General features: G+C 49.1%; 1 long non-coding RNA gene across 1 annotated transcript in view; it reads left to right on the top strand.

Annotated features, from left to right (window-relative positions):
* Positions 1-9,403, top strand: part of LOC137143468 (uncharacterized) — a 30,625-nt gene extending 21,222 nt beyond the window's left edge. The window contains exons 2-3 of the long non-coding RNA XR_010917167.1: positions 7,965-8,004; positions 9,269-9,403. This is a non-coding gene — a long non-coding RNA (uncharacterized lncRNA). The remainder of the gene's footprint in view (positions 1-7,964; positions 8,005-9,268) is intronic.
* Positions 9,404-9,781: the final 378 nt, after the last annotated feature.

Raw genomic sequence — 9,781 nt, forward strand, 5'->3', positions numbered from 1 at the left:
TTCTCTCCGTAATGCACCTAACTGCAGGAAATTCGCATGGCTGGTACTTTAGTTTTGCCTTTGTGTCTTGCCAATAAATAGAACTGGACAAGTGGGTTTTCCCATCACACAGAATTTTCAAGATATCAAAAACTCCTCTTGATTCAGGGTGAAAAATCCAATCCCAAACGTATGCAAATTGACAACTGGAAGAAAAGCCACCAAGTGGAAGAAAAATTTGCGTTTGGGTCAAACAAAACATTTCATTATTTCAACCTTCTTTTTAAATTTATACTAAAAAAATGTTTAAAGTTAAATTTTGAAATGAAGTCACTTTGAACGAAAAAATGTGACATTTTTCAAAATACAAAAAAGTTTAAATGGGATATTCTGACAACGTCAAAACTTTTTTCTTTTTTTTGAGTTGGGAAATTCACCAAAACTGAATTTTTCTGGGAAGTTTTGGTTTCAATGGAAAATCGGCAGGTTTTTTTTTTTTGGGGGGAGCTGAGGGAATGTTTTGAGATTTCCCTAGCAATCCTATTAATTAAAAAATAAATAAATAAAAGCCCTTCATATCAGGAAAGGGAATAAAAGAAACCAATCCGTTGTTTTGGTTTTTTTGCTAAACCTGTTCCAGTAGGATTGTCAAATCAACTGACCAATGTACTTCTCAATACATCCCATGGCCCTTTCTCTAGCTTCCTCTTCTCCCTTCCTTCCAACAAACAATTTGCTTATTTCTGGTCACACATAATCCCGTGCATGCCTGAAATGTCTCCAGAATAGCCACCCCTACTGCTATCCAAATACTACTTTCTCTGGCAGTGTGTTGAAAAGAAGAGGTCAATGTGCAAGGTTTTAAACAAATTTCAAATATTTCCAGCGTGTGACAATGATTTTCTGCGAGTGACCCTCTGCAATTGCAAATTATTTTATCAGACTGTTTCTTAACTTAATGGAATATTCAGTCTGTTCACTTCACTGGGCTGTCTGTTGCTGACACAGGACGTGAAAATGACAAAAGAAATAAGCCAGACCTCTGCTCCAGCTGAATCTAGGTCAACCACTTGAAATCTCTGCTGTTTAAATCCGACTTTACGCCAGGGTGCGCAGTAGCAGAAGATGACTTGTGAACCAGCAAGATAATTTACTGAACCTGGGTGTGCAGTTTTGTGCACAGATAAGCAGGCACTGACCTCCTAGATCATTGATCTGCAGCACCTAGGGAGGTGGTGGAATCTCCATCCTTACAGGTTTTTAAGCTGCGGCTTGACAAAGCCCTGGTTGGGATGATATAGCTGAGGTTAGTCCTGCTTTGAGCAGGGGGTTGGACTAGATGACCTCCTGAGGTCCCTTCCAACCCTAATATTCTATGATTCTATGATTCTACCTCTCAGTCCAGCATCTCTGAGACCCCTCTCTTGTGAGGACACGCTTGCACTTACGCAGATCATTTAACGCCCACACATGCTGGTCCCTGTGGCAGGAGCTGAATGCATCAGTCTGTCTCTGGGTGGTCCTGTTCTGCTGGCCCCTCCCTCCTTTGCTTCTCTCCATGGCGATCAGCTGCTGTTGCAAAAGGCACAGTGAATGCCTGGCAGGTATTTTGCTGGTGCATCCTGGGAAACTGTTTCTGTTTGTCTGACAGCTGAGGCGCTCTGACAGCTTTACACAAAGCCATGAAATGCAATTAATTCCCCCAGTAAAGGGCACGGCAGCATTTTAAACAGCACCCCGGGGATTGTTTGCGGCTCGCTTGGGTGAGGAGAGCACAGCATGCTCTCTGGAGCCGCTCTGCTTCTGCAAACCATGCGCCCCAGGGCGGAGCTTGGTCTCAAGCCTTCCAGTGCCATAATGCGACTCTGGGCAATGCTGCCGCCCCCCACACCGGAGGAGAGGTGAGTGTGTCCCTTTTTCAGCCGAGGACAGGCACGTGTTCCGCCTGACTCCCATCCGCCCTCGCTCGAGCACCGCACCCTTCTGCGCTGTCGGCCCGGTTCCCAGGGCCAGCCGCAATGCCGTGGAAGCCCTTCATGCTAGGGCTGTCCTTTTATTAAAGGTCCTATCGAATGGAACAGGGAGGAAACCACTCGAGGCCTCTAGAACTCATAACACGTGTTAGAAGTGAAGTGGGCCGTTATTCTTCCCGTGGCTCTTCTGAACCACCCCAGAGCAGGGCTAGAATTCGTAAGTCAGTTCTATAGCAGCCGTGGCCAAACTGTGGCTCCCAGAGTCCCCGAGGTCCCTCCCCCATTCTCCACCCACTAGATGGGGGTGGGGAGTTGGAAGCTTCTGCCTTGCGGCAGGTTGGTGGGGCAAGAGGGTTCTGCCCAGTGGGGGGGGGGGGGGGGGGGGAGGGTGTCAGTAAATTTGGCCACGTCGGGTCTGTAGAATGGTGCAAAAATAAACCTACAGGGAGGTTTATCTTCTCCTGTTTAATTCTCTAGCATTTTCCATAAGGGGTTTGTTGGGGGGTTAAACCCACTGTATAAAGTCTTGCCCCCGTGGCTAGCTGCTGCCTGCTGTGGGCCGTCTGCCATCCAGATTGCGTCACTGGCCCCACAGAATGACGCCGCCGGCTCCAGCTTACCAGGCTGGCTTTGAGCCAGCGTGTCAAGGAAAGGGCTTCCAATGGCCATTCAGGGCCCACGACCAGCACAACAAAGGAGCTGCTTGTAGGGGTGCTGGGAACAATGCTGAGCTTGTGGGGGGGTGGGGGGATTCCTCCTCGTCTCACTCACACGTTGCCTCCTCCAACAACGGCGACGCCTTGTGCCTCAATGGCAAAACTCCCCGATGCTGCAACAAGGCCAGGGTTTCAGCCAGCGCAGCTCCTGACTGAAGCAACCTGCTGCCACATGCCCTGCGGCTGCATCTGATGCTGCTGCTGACTTATTTGCATGTACGTTTTGGCCATGCTGAGTGGTGTGTTCCTGGAAAGATCATCAGTGCCCCCAGGATGCCAATTTTCATCTTTAGGTCTTTAATCCCTGGAAATCCCCCTGCTCTGTAACATTTCTTGCACTTCAGCCAATTTCTTCTCTGGCCCCAACTTCTGCCAGTTGGAGTTGGCAGCACCAGGGGCCGGGTTCAATATCTGGGACTTCCTTTCAACAATACAACATGAAACCGGCTCAAGCCCCCATGCAGTAACCTGGGACAATTACAGCCCCCCCTTGGGCACCTCTAGAGGCAATACTTCCCCTCTCACAAGACAGTCTGGGCGTAGAAAAGAAACTCCTATTAAAAGGGGGAAAGTAACCCGGCATTAACCTGTGAATTCTGCTGGTGGCATTTTCCCACGCATAAAACCATGAGGAAAACACCCACCCCAGAGTACATTGGGCCATGTCGTTTTGCCTCTGGTTCTTAAGTCCAGCAATCAGAAGTTCCTTTAACATGCCACTCACCTCCCCATTGCCCCCACCACCCCCACCCCACTCATAGAGGTTGTCCTGGGTCAGTGAAAAGACAGAGTTCAGATGTGCAGCTGTGTGAATTCATCTCCCACCATCCAAGTGCTTGCTCTGGCGTCACCATCCTGCCCGCCATCACTGCAGCACGCCAGCACCTTCTGCTGCCTTCTTCTGCTCCTCTGCTGTGACCGCTGCAGGTCAGTCTCTTGAGGTGCCACCCAGCGCTCCGTGATTTTCAGCTCTTAGTGGGGAAACCTCATCGCTGAAGCAGGCTGGGCAGAAACGCTGTCCCCCTGCAGTTGACTTCAGCTCTAGTGATTCCATAACAAAACAAAAGGTTCCTAATGGAGACTTAATTAGCTCTGTCTTTGAACAGTGGGGAGCGGCTCCTTAAACCATGCCTAGGGCTCTGAGGCAGAGCCACACCTCCCAGCAGGGACACCTGTCTCCACCCCCTCTCCCTTTCGCAGGGATCTACATCCGAGCCCCCTGCTTACTGAGTTCAGTTCAGGGTGACCCCTCTCAATCAAGACAGGCTAAGCACAGTTCTGCTGCTCTCTACTCATTTCATTTCATCACCCCTGCATTTGATAGATTTAAAAATTTTATTAAAGCTAATGTTATAAAATGCTCAAACAGAGTTTTTGAAGGGATGAGATTTTTCCCAATGGTACAAGGTTTGGTTTGAAAGTCATACAGTACAAAGAGTCCATAATGTGCAATATCCCAGATTAAGGGTTATCAATTTAGTGATACAGTTGAGCTATAAGTATCGAAACATTTGGGTACAACACACACACACACACACACACACACACACACAACAGAAATACTGAGGTGGGTTAGTGGAAAGCAAGTATAACGATGAGTGCTGATTGTCCCTCATGGGATGATAAATTCAGGGTAGGTAGTTCTTCAGCAAATATGAGCCACAAAACAAAGGTCTTTCTGCATCACTTTTCCATTGTGCTCTGGCTCAAAAAAAAGTGAATTGTAATCCAGCACCAGCACTATGCGCTTGTATGTGTATATGATGCCTCCTATATGTACCTATTTGCTGTATCATTTCTACCTACTGCATCTGAAGAAGTGAGCTGAAGCTCACGAAAGCTTATGCCTGCTGAAATTAAATGTGTTCGTCTTTAAAGTGCCACAGAACTCTCGTTGTTTTTGCTGTATACAGACTAACACGGCTACCCCTCTGGAACACCAACAAAGTTGATCAATTTAGCAACAGAGCTCTGTCTGCTGGGTACCTAGACAGAGTGGGTGTGTTCATGTAAATACAGTCTGGTCCTGAAGCCTTTTCCCCTCCCCAGCTAGCTGTCAGGGGAGAACTCATTCAGACCCAGCTTACATCAGCAAAACTAAGGTGTGGAGTCTCACTTCTGGCCCTTTGCTTTCTCGGAAGGCAAGGCTGCTGTTGGCCCCTTAATAGAATGTGATCCCTGTGTGCGGAAGCCTTCCCGAGCCCATAATCGGACTAGGCTGTCTTCCGCGGCTTTTGTAGATGCACTTGCTTCGGGCACCAGTGGAAGGTTTGGTAGTAAAATTGCGGGGGGAAGTGGGAGCTCCCAGGACCACCTGCTACGCTCGGAGCACATCACGTGGTGCAGATTCCATGCCCTTTTGGCTAAATGGAGAGACAGCCCGAAATTCTCAAATGTAGGTGAGGGCAGTTAGGCACCTAAACCAAAGCAGGTGGGGTTTATGGCTTCTCCCCTTGGGTTCTCAGCATCTTGGGAACCAGCCCTTTGAAAATGTTGATCCTTCGGTCTAGTGTAGTTGTCCGATGCTAGGTACCCACACTGGAGAACTTCAGCCTGCAGCCTAAACTCTCTGTTACAGAAGTGGTTTGTTACTTGTATTGCAGCAGTCCCCAGAGTCCCCAGTGCAGAGCAGGACCCAGGGTGTTGGGTGCTAGACGAACATAAACTAAGACTACCCCACCTCAAAGAAGGACCTGATATTACAGGTGGGTCTCATAAACAGGGGGGGGGGGGGGATGACAATAACCGAAACAAGAGGCTGCATGTACTAGGTAAGCATGCAACTTGGAGATTTCATATTTATTATAGACTCTAAGGCCAGAAGGGACCATCATGATCATCTAGTCTGTCCACCTGCACGTCGCAGGCCATGGACCCTCACCCACCCCCTCCTGTAACAGACCCCTAACCTCTGGCTGAGTTACTGAAGTCTTCAAACCTTGATTTAAAGACTTCAAGTAATGGAGAATCCACCATTTACATTAGTTCAAACCTGCATGCCCCATGCTGCAGAGGAAGGTGAAACCCCCCCAGGGTCTCTGCAAGTCTGACCTGGGGAAAATTCCTTCTGGATCCCAAATATGAAGATCAGTTAGACCCTCAGCATGTGGGCAAGACCCACCAGTGGGACACTTGGGAAAGAATTCTCTGTAGTAACTCAGAGCCTTCCCCATCCAGTGTCCCATCACCAGCCGTTGGAGGTATTTCCTACTGGCAGTCCCAGACAGGCTATGTGCTATTGTGGGCAATCTCATTACACCATCCCCTCCATAAATGTACAAGGTCAGTCTTAAAACAAGTTAGGCTTTTTGCCACCACTACTCCCCATGGAACTCCCCATCTAGAACTTCACTCCTTTGAAACGATCTAATTTCAAGCCTAAACTTATCAATGGCTAGTTTGTATCTGATTGTTCTTGTGCCACCATTGGCGCTTAACTTAAATAACTTCTCTCCCTCCCTGGTATTTATTCCTCTGATGTATTTATAGAGAGAGATCATATCTCCCCTCAGCCTTCATTTGGTTAGGCTAAACAAGCCAAAAACAAGCCTCGTAAGGTAGGGTCTCTGTTCCTCTGATTATCCTAGTAGCCCTTCTCTGGGCGGGTTCCAGTTTGAATGAATCTTTCTTAAACATGGCAGACTAGAATTGCAGCGTTTTCTCACCAGCGCCTTGTATTAGTTAAATACGGTAAGTGAGAGGCTAATGAGTCATTCTTTGGAGGAAGTTAGTCACTTTTAGCAGGAAAGAAAACACCAAATTCACTACAAACTACAAGGAAGAAGTTTCAGAGTAATTGAAATGGGGAAAACGTCAAACTCCCTTTCACAAATCTGGACTTCTGTGACCTCATTGTTCTTTGGAGGCAGGAGTCATTTACAATTTGTACTACAGCCGGTTAATACACACAGGATGAGGCATTAACTCTGTAATGGGTGGGTGTATCCTTCCCTCCCACGTCCCTGACGTAATTGTGAGATGTCTAGATTTCTACTTGGATTATCCAAGGTGTAGAACATCTGGAGCTATTTCCTTCTTCCTGGTATAAAACAATGTGAGGTGGAGACCTGGATTCTATTCTCTGCTCTGTCTCGGACCTGGGGCACCCTTGGTCTGTCTTGTCCATGTAGCATGCAGGCTTTTTGGAGCAAGGATGGTCTCCTACTCGGTGTGCCGTCTCAGTGGGGGACACGCTCTAGGGGCTATAATAATGTAGAATGAAATCCCCTCCAAAGGGGAACTGCTGTCTCCATGAATACATGATTAAAAATGTTAACTGAGCCTCCTGCCACCCAGACTGGTAAATCAAGGTCATGCATCGAGCTGATGGTAGAGTAAGAACCCAAGAGTCCTGACCCCCTGGTATCCTCCTTTACCCGCAAGGTGTAAGTGACTATCTTGGTTACAATAGTAGCCTGACAAGGGGGTTTCTTTTCCTCTGCCACCATGGAAAAACAAACGAGGACATTGTGCCCCGTTTCACTTTAGATCCAACATTTAGAACCTTACTAGCGTAATTTAAAGATTTCACTCAGACTTTCCTATTTCCTTAGCAGGACTATGATGTTCTGTTGTATTGCGGTAAGAATGTCCTGTCTTATTTCTCTCTGGGATATCTTGTTTCTCTGATTTAAAATTTGGAAGTGTGCCTAAAGCACTCAGGGTGTATAATATCTATACCATTGATTAAACCCATCTCCTTTTAGGTCCCATCAGATAAGCTGTTCAGCACTGTGGAATATTGTGTTGTGCTTCACGGCTGCCGCCTGTCACTCCAGAGGTGGGGGCCTGACCCCATGGTGCAGGGACTAGGGCAGCAGTCCGGGGAAACCCACAGTCACTGGTTAGAATCCTGCTGGTGCCCCTGGCAGTGGTGTCCGCCACAGACTGGCCGTGTTCGTCATGCCGCCTTTGATGGCTTGTTGCTCTTGTGCCCGAAGCAACCTTCACCCTGTGCCCAGGGCAGTGGACACCCAGCTCCATGACACAGGCATCAGGGCAGTGGCCGGGGAAACCAGAGGTTGTCTGTTTGAATCCAGCTGGGGAAGAGGGGGCGGAAATCACTCCCAAGGTGGCTGCATTTCAGTGATGGATTCATTTCCCTATGAGACGTGGGTCTCAATTTCACGACTAGCATAAAGCAGCACAACACCATTGAAGTCAGGGGTATTGTGCTCACCCTAGTGGCAAATTTGGTCTCCCAATATGTAAAGTGCACTGGAGTACCATTGGCTGGAAAGCTCTGTATGAATCCAAAGTGGCACTGTTATTACATAACCTTTTTTATTTTTTACAGGCTTCTGCCCTGCTCCTGGGAAACTTCCCATTTCACTCAGGTGTGTAGTTAATTACACGTAATTAGACCAGTGGGAATGGAATGACTATGACATATGGCTGCATCACAAATGAAAAGTGTGATTGCTCCAAAGACGGTGGGGGAGCGGATGAATCTTCCGAACAAATGCTGGATTCATTTAAAACGGCGGGCCGATTTATCATTAAAAGGGAAGTGGTTCCCGTAGAGCGGTGGCTACCAACCTGTGGCCCGCAGACACTTGGGGGGCTGCAGACGGTCTGATTTCCAAAGGGGCCTGCACCTCCATTTTGACATTTTTGAGGGCTCTGCAAATGAAAAAAGGTTGAAAACCACTGCAGGAGATGACTTAGAAACTGAGTCTCCTGAACCTTTTGATGGAAATCTTAGCGTCCAGTGCTGCCCACTGCAGGGCTTTCCTACACAAGACAGTTGCACAGGCTTTTACTGAAGGAGGGAACTACTGCCGAAGACTGTACGTGCCCTTACTTTGGTTTAAATCCGGTTTCAGTGGGTTCAGTTTAAGTCTGTTAGGAACAGGCTTGGGCTCTCCGTGTCCTCACAGGGCTTTGTACGGCTGGAATTAAACTGGCCAGTTTGTGTCGGGACAAGGCCTCATTGCGTACTGAGGCATAGCGCCTTCCATCAAAGCATCGCCCAGCGTTCTGCAAACATTAGTCCTCCCAACACCCCTGCGAGGCAGAGAAGCGTCCTTATGCCCATTTTACAGGTGGGGAGCCTGAGGCACGAGGCAGAGAGCTGACTTGCACCTCAGGCGGGTAGTAGAACCCAGGAGTCCTGACTCCCATCTGCAGTGGGAATTCCCCTCTCTCCAAAAGTCCCGGGCGTTTCCTCCCTCCCTCCCCCCCCCCCCCCGCAGAAGGAACTGCAGCCTCAGCACAGCTGATCTCTCCCCTTGAGCTCTGCCTGCCCACACTTGCCATTTTCCTAAGGCGGCTTCAGTGGAAAGGTTGCTGAAGGGGGCCTAATTATAGACACCTGTGACGTAATGAGCAGCTAACTTTGGCAGAGGCATCCCTGATGTAGCCTTTCCTGCAAAAGCCGCAGGGCCAAAAATAGATTGGGGGGGGGGGAGCGGTTCAGAGCTTTCATCCTGCAGTGAGGCTAGGCTGGCTGGTATTAACTCCCAGCGGGGACGAGCTGAACTAGCAGCGCTGTGTGTTTGATTGCTTGGCCCTATGGGGAGAGTGGATGCTGCTGTACAGTGAGTGTCTTTATTACCATCCTCCGGAAAGACAGTGGCGTTGGCTCTTATTCTCCAGCAGGTGTGTGCAATGGGAGCCTGCTGATTTTTTGCATGCACCCACCCCGGGAAGTGGCCGTCCATAGGACATGACACAGGGCTTCGGCACGGAGGGCTGCATCTGCAGAGGGGCTGGGACGGCAGTAGCTCAGGGAGTGCTGTTCCTGCTGGCAGGCGTCTCTCAAAGGGGGGCAGCGTTCACTGGGGCAGGCTAGGGGGAGTGGAAAACTGCTGCTCCCAGGAAAGGTCAGCACATCCGCACCCCCAAACAAGCGGCATATAACCTGCATTGTCTGGGCATTCGAGCCAGGGATAGAACCCAGGAATCCTGGCGCTGGTCCCCTGCTCTGCCCTTGCCTGGACTAGGAAAAAGTGGGGGTGGCGTTGTGTTGAAGTTGGCCACTGAGTCTAAACCCTACTTAGCGTCCAGGACTCAGCGCTTTCAAAGGCAGGTAGCTGGTTGTGGTCGACCCAAGGTGTTTTCGTCATCGAGGTGCTAAACCCTGTCTACGACTGGCACTAGGCAGCTAACGCT

The sequence above is a fragment of the Emydura macquarii genome, unplaced genomic scaffold, assembly GCF_026122565.2.
Source record: "Emydura macquarii macquarii isolate MOO-44397 ecotype Brisbane River unplaced genomic scaffold, CSIRO-AGI_Emac_v2 contig_3328, whole genome shotgun sequence".
Classification (NCBI taxonomy): Eukaryota; Metazoa; Chordata; order Testudines; family Chelidae; genus Emydura; species Emydura macquarii.